This window comes from Phalacrocorax carbo, chromosome 5 (genome assembly GCF_963921805.1).
Source record: "Phalacrocorax carbo chromosome 5, bPhaCar2.1, whole genome shotgun sequence".
Classification (NCBI taxonomy): domain Eukaryota; kingdom Metazoa; phylum Chordata; class Aves; order Suliformes; family Phalacrocoracidae; genus Phalacrocorax; species Phalacrocorax carbo.
Window position 1 is genome coordinate 3400497 of NC_087517.1, and position 13101 is coordinate 3413597.

At 38.9% G+C, this 13101-nt stretch overlaps 1 protein-coding gene across 1 annotated transcript in view; it reads left to right on the forward strand.

Annotated features, from left to right (window-relative positions):
- Positions 1–13101, forward strand: part of LOC135313338 (uncharacterized) — a 342721-nt gene that overhangs the window by 4801 nt on the left and 324819 nt on the right. The window contains exon 3 of the mRNA XM_064450993.1: positions 7697–7936. The gene's annotated coding sequence lies outside the window, so the exon portion shown is untranslated. The remainder of the gene's footprint in view (positions 1–7696; positions 7937–13101) is intronic.

Consider the following 13101-nt stretch of genomic DNA (forward strand, 5'->3'; position numbering starts at 1 on the left):
AAGAGTCTCAGATGAATTCTTAAAACCCTAACCTGTATTGTGAAAACAAGGTTCTTCAGGGGTGTGTGGAGATTTTCCTTCTCAGAATCCAGTATCATAATTGATATACCCCTTGATAAGCAAACTCTGAGTTTAGTACAGACAGCAAAAGTGCTACAACACTGTAATGTTTTCACCATTATTTTGAAATAAATTCTTAAAATCTGTGACAAGTGTTTTCTTTTGCTGCAGCATCCTGGCAATGATACTAGATTTTAAAGAATGTATCTTTCACACTGACTTAGAAAGTCTTTATATGTAATATATATTGGTTGGTAAGGAATTACGTCTTTTAGACTGACAATTTGTAATTAAATAGTCATAAGAAATGGGACAGCAAAGAGTCCAAGTGGGGAGAGATGGTAAGATATTCAGAGAATGAAGTTGTGTGCTCTTTAGAATTATTTTCTTAATATGACTTTTGGTTCTTTTGAAACAAGGAGAGAACTTGAAAGATCTAATTACTTACAATGTCATTCAACATATATTAGAAGCTATCTGCAGTGACTGAAGAGTCGGATCAGGAGAGTTGCCTAATTTTCTAAGCTGTGATGTGTGGTTTAGCTTCAGAGTTTAATTCCAAATTATGTCTACATATATTATTTTTATTAAACAGTATTAGAGGAGCACAAGAAAGACAAATACACTGTCACAGGTAATGCTTCTATGTTTTCCATAAGCGAAAGACGTTTTATCAAAAGTGTACCCAAAGTCTTCGTCTATTTCTCACTAACCGAAGCAATTTATGGAAGCTTGATGAAAAGCATAGTGCTAGTGTCAGGTATACACCCTAGGTTCTAGAGAAAATTAGATCTGGTTTGCTCATTGAATCAAAATGAAACACACAGAAAAGTGCCCCTAGGGGTGGAGAACCCGAAGAGGGTGGGCTGGTTATCAGAGCTGGGATGTGCAGTTTGGATTCAAGGCTTAGCAACAATCTGCATACATGCGTAGTGTTTTTCAAAAGAACTGACAACAGAGCTTGTCCTTTAAGTTTTCATTTCAGCCCTGAATCTTAAAATGTTGAGTTCTTTTGTAGCAGGGAAGTTTATAGGATGTTAATAGTTGACCAACTTCAATTAAAAAGAAGATAAAAAGTTACAAGGATTGAACTGGAAACCTTAAAAATATGGCTTCTGGAAGTCTCGGTATAAGAAGGTCTCAATAGGTTAGTGAACTACATTGTGATAATTGCAGTTAGGAATGATCAGGTGAGCCAGCCAGCTTACAAGTAGCCAAATTGTCACAGGCCAGGTTTTCAGGATATGTATGTATGAGGTACATATTTGTGGGTTTTAGAGTTTACTGGCAGAGATGGGTAGTGATGGTTAGCTGAAGAAACGCTTTGGGAAGTGAATCAAAGGTTTGCAGGTTGGAATGGAAGTTGGCTGCCTGGAGGAAGAGGAGCAGTGGGAGGCCATGGGTGAGACCACATGTTTACCATTATTTCTGAGTCTGCCCATCAGAGAGGTCCTGTTGTCCCCCTTCAGTAATTTAAAATCTCAGTAAGTGCAACATTCCTGGGAATAGTATTTGATTCAGTTCAATGTCATAGACTAGATGAGCGCTGGGGAAGATGATTGAGCACTTGTTTTTGGTTCAACAGATAACGTAATAAAGTTCCCAACAGTATTGTTAAAGAACAAGAATGGGAGGTGGAATCTTTGAAGATTCAGATGGATTGGGGCATACTGGAGCCCAAACATTAGTTAATGTTTTTGCTAAAATGCTAAGAAATTTGGGCTCCAAAACGTAACTAATTGGTGTCAGAAAGAGATGGCAACTGGGTGTCAAGCATCTATTAAAAAAATCTCTGGATATGGTATTTGAAAAATCAGTCATTTGGAATTTTAGGAAAGAAATGTGAAGATCCATGGTAATGAATAAGCTACTAATAATTTTGTGGTTTATTGTGGCTAATAACTGAAGAATGTTGAATTAACCCATACAAATATATTACATGGCAGAAGAAGTTGTCCCGCTTCTAGAGGCAGCAGTTACAGGCTAATAAAGCCTTCCTGCAAAGGAAAATGGTTGGAATATGATTTGAGACCCACTTCCTTTGAAAGAAACTTAGCTGCTGATGCTCCTGCTGAATACTTGACTCCATGGAGAGAATAGCGACTGTTAGAATTCCCATTGTGTAAGAGGAACGGATGCATCTAATGAATACTGATAAAGAGTAAAATTACAAAGGGAAGGGGAGCTTCCAGAGCTTCTGTTGCATTTGTTGTGGGTTGTATTTTCTGTAGCACAGTGAAATATTTCTAAGTGATGGGTAGCAGAAAAATCTATTATATCTGTGCTTGAGCAATGAGATCTGACAACATTAAAGGTGAGAGCTGCTGTTGCCTCTCTGCTTAATTTTCAACTGCAACTTCCTCAGGCCCATGATAGCGTCTCGCTTCTCTGATCTGCCACATAGACAGCACTGCTTTTTGTTAAAGGTACTTACATGGAAATGTAGCAGGAACCCTGAGGAAGTCAGAAATGTGACTCTGGGACAGTGTTGCCTAATAGATGTGAATTTGTCTGAGTTAATGTGGTTTGGTTTCAGCCCATAATCAGTGATGTAGGGATTTCATAATTTCTGCACAGAATGTGAGTAGCATTAAAATAATCCTGCCAACAGTAGCTCAGCCTGTGGACACCCCTTTGTTCCTGATCACTGATACAAAAAGCATACCTCTCCCCAAGTGCTGTAATGCCAGAAAATCTGGCGCATTACGGGTTTCCATGTGAAGAGATGGAAGATGCCCAGATTTGACTTATTTCAGATCTAAAGAAGGATGGAGCAAGTTTATAGTCTCTCAAGGAGCACCTACTAGCTGTGCACTTCTTTTTTTATAAAGAGGAGAATCCAGCTGTAACATTTCTGTCTGATGACTGTGCCTTTGGCAAGATGGATGGCGTGAGCCAATCCAAGGACCTTTAAAGTCCTCTAAGTTCAAACCTACAATCTTGTTTCTGCAACCAGCAGAAGACCCCAGCCTGCTGCTGTTACATATGCTTAGCTGTTGTCCAGCTCACCAGGTAGCTAAATCCTCCTCCAGCTTCTACTGCTGAATAGTTTTGGAGTAGATTAATATACAAATTGTTTTATAGTAATTGCAGTTTGGACATTGAACAAATAATATTTTCATGTCTGAGATGGCAAAATTCCATTTACTCCCTATAGTGAGAAGTTCTCAGTTCAGGCTGTTTTAAGCTAACCATTTTTTTCCCTTTAACTCAAAAGTTTTGTACATAGCACTCAACCTTTCTAATATAAAGGCTCAGTTTTTGCCTTCAGATTCTTTAGGGACTGAAAGCATACTTCTGAGGTTGTTTTTTAGTGATACATAGTGCATGCGCCTTGTTTTAGGAACATCAGGTAATTAACTTTCATAAACTGCAGAGAGGAAAGTGGTTTTGTTTTACACGGAGAGGCAAGAAAGCTGAAGTACTCACACATGGATACTAGATATGTTTTACATATTTGCCCCAAAATATTTTAATGACTCCATTGGAACACCACCATTTTGAAGTTATTAGTCACTTCTGATAATGAGTGTATTGGTGGTTTAGAAGTTATTATACATTTGTTGGCAGGACAATGAGATTTCTAAGGGTGTGAAATGAAGGTGGGGCCTTTTTGTCCTAGGATTCATACACAAACAGGGGTTGCCTCAGCCAGAAGACCATCGATCCTCTTTTTACTGTGAATACCGGTAAACTAATCAATAGCATGGCCAGGAGAGCTGGCAGTGTAGTTTAGAGGTCCCTCTTTCTGTGCTGTTTCCTAAATGATGTCTCTGTTTTCCAGAGAGGTTTATTTAGTTTTTTCACCATTATTATAGTCTGTTTTTTCTCAAAGTTCATGAGAGGTTTTAATTTCCAGTAAGGTGTTTTTTGAAGGCCACAAGCACAGTTGTGGAAAAGTTCAGTTAAGCTGTGTCCTAAAGCCTGTCAGGATCTACTCGGAGAGAAAAGAAACTCAGACACTTGACTAGCTATTTGGAAATCGGAAGGTGGGTGCCAGTGTGTCTAGCATTCCAATATCAAGGTGGATTAAGAGCATTAAGGAAGCTTAAACAGCTCTCAGGAGAGAGATTCCCATGGTTTTGAAGGCTTATTCCTCTGGAACAGTTGCTTGGCTGCAATTTGGGTTGAAAGATCAGGGTTTTTTCTCCTGGAATTGTGCATGGCACTACCTAGTCTTGCCTTTTTTATTAAGCATACCCAAAGTTTGAATGTTTGGGTCATGCCGAGTGCTTCATGTTTGAGGCAGCTCAGACAACACTTCTTGCCAAGTTCAGTGGACATTGCCGTGGAAGTTTTCAGGCACTGGCTAAGGCAAGTGGAAGGAAAGAGGCAGGTTTTTTTCTTGTTTGGTTCATGTTTTTCATTTAATGATCTGTTACAACTAATAGCCCCAATCTGTATGGGTTTACAAGTTTTATTGTCATTAAAATATCAGGCAATTCACTGAGTCATGTAAACAGCTGAGCTGTTGGAGGGAAGGACTAAGATGTGGTTGGATGTTTCATCTGTATTAGCTAGCATGGAAGAATTTTATAGAACCACGTTGCCTCTTGCAGCAGTGATGGGAGAAACCAGATTAGCATGTAAGAACAGACTCCCTCCCTCTCATTTTCTAACTAAATAACATGGAAGCCTTCAGTTAATCATAGTTTCCAAAGCAGGTTTAATGAAATTAATACATTAACTGAACTGCAGTAACTTTGTGCAACTGCAGACCATTTTTCAGCTCAGCGTATAGTACATGGTGTGCTGCCAATTGATCATTTGCTGTGCTTCTTCATAATTTCGTAATGGAAATTATCCAGGTATATTTAGGAATGGTATAAATAACTGCTTTACTTGTGGATATTCTTAGGATCATCAACATTACGTCTTCTAGCAGCCTAATATCAGTCATATATGACAGTTGAAGAAAAGCTATCCTCGTGCGCAAGATTTGCTTTCCTGGAGTGCTGACTGCAGTGAACACTTATTGTCAAATACTTAGCAAACAAGCTTCAAAATATTGAAAGAACCTTTTTTTTAAACTATTATTTTTAAGGAACAACATGCTGTTTTCCATAAATGCAATTAGCTGATTTGCATCTGAGAAAAACTTCCTGGGACATGCGCAATATATAATGTGTATCTGTGTACATCTGTTAGCAGGTGATTATTCTTCTATGTTATCACTTCTCTTAAATTCTGCTTAAGGTTTGTACCAGATAAAGAAATGCTTTTTGGGTGAAGATTTATTTATTTATTTAACTAGAATGTAAGTACAACCTTTTTAGCAAAGGTTTCTTAAAAATAGGTAGATAAAATGAAAATTTCGTGTGGCAGGTGGCAAATCAGTCAGCATGAAATAATTTTGCTGTGCAAGTTCTAATAGATGGCTCATCATACTTGGAATAGCTTATATTTTTGGTGGAAATGCTATGAAGATAAACTGTTTGGACTGGACACTTCAGAATATACTGATGCAGTAAGCTTGTGGTTCCAAGTAAAGACAGCGCTTCTGAACAGGCATGTGTCCAGTCCAGCTTTTTGTGAAATCATACAGTAAGAGCATTCAGATTGTCTGTGGCTAGAGTTTGTATTCCAGTGAAGTAGTAATGGGAAAATTCGAGTGTCATTTCCATCTTGATTCTTCTGGTATTTCTGCTGTTACTTTGGTTTCATTCTCTGTTACCTTTGGAGCATTACGGGAAATTTTGAGCAGAGACTGAAAGGTTTAGCAGTGGTCTTATTATGGAGAAGGAAAGTCGCAGACTACAGGCAGGTTCAAAGAGGATCAAATGATGGCAGGACAGGTTAGGGTTAGAGAGGTGGGAAGAATGCACCAAGTGTGTATCAGCTTTCTCACAGAAGCTGCATTTTGAGCAGTCTTGTAGTACATATCTCATGTTATCATCAATCATACTGCAATTTGATGCAAGTGACTTGGGAATCAGATTTTTGTCCTTGCTGTTGGAACATACAGTTACCTCAAAGCTTACGTATTTTTCAAGCAGTTACAGCAATTTCTAAGCTCTCCTCTGGTAGGCCCCTATGAGAGGCACATGGCAAGCCTTTAGCTATTCCTGTGTTCTGGAATGGCATTTGTGGATTATTAGCGGTGTTGGACTATAGCACATCTTTAGTTACATTCATGCTGTACTTTCACGAACGCTTTAAGCCATCATAAGCCAAGGGATGCTGCCCAACCCTGCACAAATGTTCTTGCAGCTGCACGCTTAATTGATTGGGGAACTGATTTGGGTTAAAACTAGCTCAGCAAACAAACCGAACCAAAACATTAGCTTTAAACTAGTTTCTGAACTCAGTTCATTGGTAGCCTCCCAAATATTTATGTTGGCTTGAAGGTCTTCACCTTTCTGGTGTTAAGACCACAGGAAGTGTGTGAAGAAAACCAGGAGCCTCTTTTTCGATGCAAGGGCAGGTTTGAAGGGCTTGTGGAATTGCAGTTTAAATTTTATCTTCTTGCTAAACAGCCAGACATTGTGAAGGAGGCTTAATGGTCATCTTTTTATGCCCTGACTCCCAAGTTATGTCGGACACCTTGACAGAGCCCAGGGTGCGCCTTGTACTAATTCTGTGTCTATCACCTGCCTGCCTTTAACCATTTTTCTCTAAAGAACTTTAAGTTGTATCTTCCATGGTCCAAACTATGTCTAACCAAAACACATTTCCACACCCACCAAAATATTTTTCTACCCTCTGACAACTTCTCACAACAGGTATTTCCTAGATTAGGTAGTTACATTTACTATTTATGCAACAAAACAATTGGAGAAAAAATATGGGACTTAGATGGATTGTGCCTGTCAGTATTACAATCTGACAGTTTAAGTAGCTCATTCCTTTTCTCCAAAACTGCGATAAGATAATTTATGCGTTTTATAAGTGTTTCATCTTTGGATTACTAAGAATTAGAGTTTCACTCGTCCAAAATTACATACTAGAAAAAACATTCCCGTCTCATTTATTACATTGTTGGACATCAGAATAAAATTATGGATCATGGTTAGTCGCATCAACTCCTTTCATTAGTCTTACAGGTCTTACATAGTACTTGTGCATACTTCCTTATTGCTCGGAATTTCTAAGACAATTACAGCTGGTTCAATAAAGATTAAATGCCCCTTTTTTTCCACCTCCAAGAAATTCTCCTTAATTTAAGTAATCTTTTAGTACAATGCAAATAATAGTTATGTTTGGGGTTTTTTTTTCCCATCTTTCCACTATAAGCCTGCCAAATTTAATGCGTTATGTGCAAGAGTTATTCATATAAGTCCCAATTTGTACTTGCCTGCTTGGCGCTTTTATCTAATACACTGCGAGCCTGCACCACAGCTGCTGTTTCTCTCTGACCTCCGACACTTGAAGCAAAGGCTGGGAAGAGGCTGTGATGCCGCATGGCAGTTGTGTGTGGTTGTAAAAGGTGTGCCTTTACTCAGCAGAGCTCCACTGGAAGGTCTCCTCTTGCCAGCTCTTCCTTTCTTTGGAGGCCCTGTCGAGTAACCTGACCAGCACAGACCTTCCTTCACAGGAAACAGGCAGTGGTCCTGTCACAGGCAGAGTGTGGGCACGGGCTGGGAAAAGTTGCACTACACCACTGACTGGTGGGTTTGTTTCTGTTTTTTTTTAACAGGTAACCTAACCTTTTGGTCAAAGATTGATGCGTTATTCAGAGCTGCATGGAGTAAAGCACATCAACTCTGGAACTGCAGAGATACCACAAAATCATTAATTTCTTCAGCCAATATTGAAGAATTAACTCCTACACTCTGCAAAGTAAAATTCAGCAAGGTAGCTTGCCACGTGAAATTTAGAAGATATGGAAAAGATAAAGGACTAATTATAGAGGTCGACTGCCAGTTCTGTTTAAACTGTAAGTTTCCTCCTCTTCTCAAAAGTAACTAGGTCACTGCATTATAAAAATAGTCTCACAAAATTCCATGGTGGAATGGGTGTTAGTAAGCTCTTAACATGTGCCTTAGGTTATTGCTGTTTGTGTGTCAGTCACTGATTTATTTCTAATTTCACTTTATCTTTGAACAGTCAAACTATTTTTGAAATTTTCTTAAATGTTATAAAGTAGGAGGAGATGAACAGTGGTGGAAAGATATAAATCTTGAAAATATCTGAAAAAAAGATTTCTCAAACTGTATGAATTTTCAGTTCATTCTGATTATTCAAGAGTTTTGGCTTTTCTTTCACTAAGAGTTTGCAACCTAATAGTGGCTTTCAATTATAAAAGCAAAAAAATCCTCATGACCAATTCACAGGTGTAATTTCTTAAAAATTAAAAAAAAACCCAAAGTGTTTATCTAAAATTGGAAGGCTGCTGCTGAAAAAGCAGTTCAGCAGACTCTGAGATAATACAGATTAATAGTCTAACTTCTTATCTCTTAGACCTCTTTGTAATTTTCTCTAGTCTCGTCTCCACCTTATAGGGTCTATGTTATTATACCTTAAAAGTATAACTGGGATCTTTAAATAAGAGAAGGTAAAACCATTGACCATTTCAGCTAAACACTTAAATCACAGTTTAAACTGAAGCTCCTTAATCTAAATCAATTTTTAAAAATCCTCTTAAAATACAGAATAGAGTACTTCACATTGAAATTGTTGAATTAACATATGTGAAAGGTCAGCAGTTTTCAGAAGGGAGGAGTGTGTACTGCTACTGATGATATAGGGGATGAAACCTGTTCATCTGGACCTGCCAGCCAAGATACTGTGAGCGTGGAAGTATAGCCTCTTCTGCAATAGTACTCCTTTGACTGGGGCAAAACAAAAAAGCAACATCATATATGAAAACCCAAGTGGCAAACACACGATTCTGCATCGTAAACATATGCAATTCACAGAGGGTATAGGAGGTAGAAGGAGCCAGAGATACAAAACCTGTTTCTTCAGAGAAGGTGGGAGAGTTGAAGTGAAAATTTTAAAACTGATTTATTGAAATTCAAATTTTTAGTATTTCCATTTAAAGGAAATTTCTTAAAAACCAAATTTCAATCCAGACTAATTTCAGTTCTTTTCTAGTGTAGAAATGTTCAGTAGTATGGAAATTGAACCAGCTCTGGCTTAGAATTCCTTTACAGCATAAGGAATGAGTATTATCTTAAACAACTTTAAAGTAAAGGTGGAGTTTTGTTATTTTAACTCATGTGATGTAGTACAAAACACAACCTGGATGCCTGAATTATTTTATGATGTAGTTTTTAATTATCAGAAACTACACTTCTTATTAAAAGTTACTACAACCTAAGCTGAATGTTTTTAAATAGCAGGTTGGAAAAAATAATGCACCTCTTTCATATGTACAGTGCTACAGACTCCTTAGTGGTTAGTTTCTAACTAGCATTCCAGTGGTGCGTGAAAGCGATACGTGAAATTAAATGCTAATATTGCTTTTCAGTACCTGACAGATATTACTGTGACGTAACAGGTAGCCTATCACAGAAATTGCTCTCTCTCTCTCCCCTGTGTTGCGATCTCTAGCTAGAGGGTTCTCTACAGGGTTTTTTGTGCTATGAATGCTTTTCTGTGTCTGTCATTCACCCGCCTACCTCTCTTAGTGGTGTGTCATGAGTTACTGTTGATCTGCTTTGCTTTACCAGGATCTTTTATTATGGTTTTCTCAGAGTTGGCATTTTATCTTTGTAGATGCTTAGGAATTAATGTCTCATAATGATCTGAAGTTTGCTACTTTGAAGTCAGAATTTTTAAACAGGAGACTTGGCAATAGATGTACTGTAGCTGCTCTTAACAGTTTAATTAATGCTGTGTTATGTATGCACATTTTTTAGCATATACTATTTGGAAACATTACTTGATATATGGAAAGAAAAAAGCATGCACACTCCCTAAGTGATGCATGTTGTTGTGTCTGTGAACTCTGTACATTTGTAATGTTAAATTTGCCAAAGTTAATGTGTTGAAAAGTAACAAGTTACTTAAGTTAGTTAAATGTCTCTTTCTAGAGGAAAATTACCATAATGGTTACTTTTACTAAAATGCAATTACTGTCATTGTAACAATCAATCATATTTTCTTGTGGAAGGAACTTTACCTAGTTCTGAATGCATTAAAATGTAAGATTGCTCTGCTCACTGTTAAAATGAGCTGCAGAGGCAATGTACTTTTGGGGAGAATCAAGTGGAAGCTGCAGTCATATGGTTGTCTTTAAGACTATTCGAAAATAGAAATTAACTTCTTAAATGAAATTGAGCCCAGTGACTTGTAAAACACCAGCCAAAGTATTATAAATTCTGAAAGGCTTTAAAAATAATTGAAAAAGTTTTTGTTACAGCTGAGCTTGATTAAGGCTTAAGCAATAAGTTCCCATACGCATTCACTGCTTGGCTGACAGAATCTACAAAGTTCTCCGGAGCAATCTGTAGACCAGGGTTGGTTTGTCTGCTGTGGCATCCTCCCACTTTTCTTCTTTGCAGCCTCTTCTCTCAGGCTTGCTAAGCCTGCAACTTGCCCTCTTCATTTTCCTAACTTTTCTTTTCCCTAGCCGCCTTTCCTTCCCTTCCTGATCGTGTCTTTCCAGTGTCTTTGTTCTCCTAACTCCTGTGACAGATTCCTAAGGAAATAAAATCTTCTGCAAAAAGTAGAAGCAAGATAAAGAAACTGTGAATTTTCTACTAGATTTATTTCCAAAGTAGTCTCTCAGACTTAGATATATCAGAGGTAGTTGTTGCTTCTTGACCTCTCACGCTGTGTATAAATGTAAGAGACCTTTAGCAAGAACCAGCAAAATTGCTCAGAGGCCCACTGCAAATACTGGAGTTGATTTCATTTTTTCATAGTACTGCAAGTGGCTGCTCCTTACTGTGTGACTTCTTATTTCTCACTGAAATGTAGGAGGACCAGGCCTAGGAGAGAATGGTTTCGATAGCTGTCTCTGCAGATTTATTACACTGCTCCTTGTCTTCCAGTACTCCTTTCCAAAGACAACATGGTCACCTTTTAAAGTACAGGCCTGTAATGTTGAACGTAAGATAATAGTACCCCATCAATCTTAAAGATAAAGGGGTGATTCTGTAATCACAGAATCCCAGAATGGTGGGGGTTGGAAGGGCCCTCTGGAGCTCACCCCATCCCACCCCTGCTGGAGCAGGCACCCCCAGAGCAGGGGCACAGGGCCGCGTCCAGGCGGGGGGTGAGTGTCTCCAGGGAGGGGACTCCAGAGCCTCCCTGGGCAGCCTGTTCCCGTGCGGACCATCTCATGGTCGCTGCAGCCCAGGCTACCCCCAACCCTCACATCCTCAACCAGAGCTTCTCTGTCTGTTAGTATAAAGGCCAGCAGCACATCTCACCTCATTGGCCTCTCCACCACCTGTGTCTAAAAGTTATCCTCAGTGCTCTGCAGGAACCTCCTGGATTGTGCATGCCTCGCTGTGTTGCGTTTCCAGCAAATATCAGGGTGGTTGAAGTCCTCCATGAGAACCAGGGCCTGTGATTATGAGGCTACCTCCAGCTGTCTGTAGAAGGCCTCTTCCTGATCAGGTGGCCTGTAGCAAACACCCATAACAGTGTCATCCATATTTGCCTGTCCCTTAATTTTTACCCATAAGCTCTCGACTTATTCTTCCTCCACCCCTCAGCAGAACTCAATACATTCCAGTAGCTCCCTAACATGAAGAGTAACTCCCCCACCTCACCTTGCTGGCCTGTCTTTCCTAAAAAGTACGTAGCAATCCATGACAGCATTTTAGTCATGCGAGCTGTCCCACCATGTCTCTGTAACTGCAGTGAGATTGTGGCCCTGTGACCGCACACAGATCTCTAGTTCGTCCTGTTCATTCCCCATGCTGCGTGTGTTGGTGTACAGCCATTTTGGAGAGGTGCTTGAGCACGCAGGTGTGTCTGGAGGGGTGCACGAGGACCCACTATAGCCATGCACACCCTTGAGGTGGTTGGTTGCTTGACTGTCACCTCGTGAGGCAGCTAAGGCATCTTATCGCTGCTCTGGATGTGACAGGATTAGCATTGCCACTTTGGCCTCTGCCCCCCGAGGTTTAAAGCCCACCTCACCAACCTGGCCAGCCTGGCATTGGTTGACCAGTCAGTGGTATTTGGTAATTGTGTCTTCCATAAATAAATAAAAGAACGGTATTACAGCCTTTCTTTGCTGACTGTAGATTTCTGGTTTGTTTTTATGTTCCTTTTGTTTTGGGTTTTTTTTAAGTAAAAATGTGCCATTCTTTTACTGTTGTTGCTTCCGTTCATGCTATTCCTGAATAGAGCTGGTATCAGATTCAGAGAAGAAACATAGAATGTTACCTTGAAAATAAATGAGGAATATTTTAAATATCTTAGGTCAAAATCATTAAATGTGTGATAGTTTTATTGGCAGATCAGGCATTGAGATTTTGAAACCAATTTTAGTATTTTAGCTCTTCAGGTATTATATTCTTATGCTTTTGTATAAAGAATTGCATAGCACACTTGTATAAATTAGTTTGTGTTATATGTTATATAACAAATTATATGGTAGGGAAATGAGTTTATATAATGCTCAAAGATATTTTCATGACTGGTTTTCTAGGAAGTGTATTTCCTTGCACAAAATACTTTTATCTCCTCTGTTGGCAAAGAAGGTATGTACTTAAATTCTCATAGATTGTAAAGAATTTTGGTGCTCAGCTTGAGATGTCCTATGAAGAACACAATTTTTTTTCAGGCAGTATTGTTCTCTGCCACGTGGAAATTGGAATGAGGTTGTATGCCTGCAACTTGAGGCACAATTAATAATGTCTTAAAGTTTTGACCTGTCGTCTTAGAAGTTTAGCTGATTTGTTCTAAGATGGTGGACCTAAAAGGATTTTTATAATTAATTTATTTCGTCTGTCTTTATATTGATGCAAAAATAGCATCTTCCTTGAAAAACAGCTGCTAAAACATGCACCAGAAGTGTTTTCATGCTTTGAGATTCATGTCAATATATGATACTACTGTAGGAAATGTATCATGATAAACACATGCATTCCATACATCCCCAGTTTTTCATGGTTTTGTTAGGTGTATTTTGCACAG